Source organism: Papaver somniferum, unplaced genomic scaffold (genome assembly GCF_003573695.1).
Source record: "Papaver somniferum cultivar HN1 unplaced genomic scaffold, ASM357369v1 unplaced-scaffold_2702, whole genome shotgun sequence".
Lineage (NCBI taxonomy): Eukaryota > Viridiplantae > Streptophyta > Magnoliopsida > Ranunculales > Papaveraceae > Papaver > Papaver somniferum.
Window position 1 is genome coordinate 1 of NW_020637731.1, and position 1586 is coordinate 1586.

Below are 1586 nucleotides of genomic sequence, written 5' to 3' on the forward strand. Positions count from 1 at the left end.
AACCAACTCCTTCACCTCCAGTAACACCAACACCGCCCTCCGAGCCAATTCCATCACCTCCAGTAACACCAACACCACCTTCTGAACCAACTCCTTCACCTCCAGTAACACCAACACCTACACCACCTTCCGAACCAACTCCTCCATCTCCTGTGTACCCCACACCGCCTTCTAGTCCTACACCTACACCTACGAGTCCATCAACTCCACCAAGTTCAGATGTTTCAGCGAAGAGGAGAGTGAGGTGCAGAAACCCAAAATATAGCCAGTGCTACAATGTTGAGCATGTGTGCCCTGCTGCCTGTCCTACTGGTTGCATGGTCGACTGCGTAACCTGCAAACCTATGTGCAGTAAGTTTGCCATTCCACTAAATGATAATTTGATTACCAACTATATAGATTTACTGAATTAGTACATAATATCATCAATATCTTTCTACATAAATGTGATTAATGAATTATTTGTGATGTGCAGACTGTGATCAACCTGGAGCTGTTTGCCAAGATCCACGGTTCATAGGTGGTGATGGCAATACCTTCTACTTCCATGGGAAGCAAAATCGCAATTTCTGCCTGCTTTCAGATTCTAACCTCCATATAAATGCCCACTTCATTGGTAAAAGAAACCAAAACATGAAAAGAGATTTTACCTGGGTCCAAGCCATTGGGGTCCTCTTCAATAATCACAAGATATATGTCGGAGCTCGAAAAACAGCAATGTGGGACGATTCATCGGATCATCTAGGACTCTCCTTTGATGGACAACCAATCTACTTGCCTGAATCAGAAGGTGCGAAATGGCAATCAGAAGTTGACCCAAGTGTCACCATAACCAGGTCGAGTGTGGCTAACAAAATAATCGTCGAAGTTAAAGGAAGCTTCAAGATAACTGCTAATGTTGTACCCATAACGGAAGAAGATTCCAGGCTTCACAACTATGGAATAAGTAAAGCCAACTGCTTTGCTCATCTTGATCTGGGCTTCAAGTTTTACTCACTCAGTGACAATGTAAATGGTGTTCTAGGACAAACTTACGCAAACGAGTACGTGAGTAAATTGAAAATGGCCGCTACTATGCCTGTCATGGGAGGAGACGATAAGTTTATTACTTCAACTGTCTTTGCAAATGATTGCAGTGTTGCTAGATATACCGGCATTGGGTCTTCTAGCAGAGGATTTTCTTCAGAGTAAGCTAGCGTAACTTGCAGTAGTGGAATCGATGGACATGGTGTGGTCTGCAAAAGATAGAATTATCATCATCCGTCAAAATGAAGAGAGATTGATTTCAACTGACTCAAGGAAAACTTTTTAAATTTTTTGTATAAGACTTCAGATATTAAATCTTGTACTATAACTGGTACATGACTATATATTTGACATTGCTTTTAACTTATTGTAATTGGTGCTATTTGATCTTATTACTGGAAATTAAATAATAAATTGCCATGTTATTTTCTACCTGTGCAAGTTATTCGTTCTTTTTCATTTTCTTGAGTTTTCAGTGAGTGTACTACAGAAAAGAGTAAAGGACGAAAGAAAAGAAGATGAAAAATGATTTGCTGAAAGGAATTTAAGTAGGTTCGTTA

General features: G+C 40.2%; 1 pseudogene; it reads left to right on the plus strand.

Moving 5' to 3' along the window:
* Positions 1–468: 468 nt before the first annotated feature.
* LOC113341244 lies at positions 469–1248 on the plus strand (annotated as a pseudogene).
* The last annotated feature ends 338 nt before the right edge of the window (positions 1249–1586 follow it).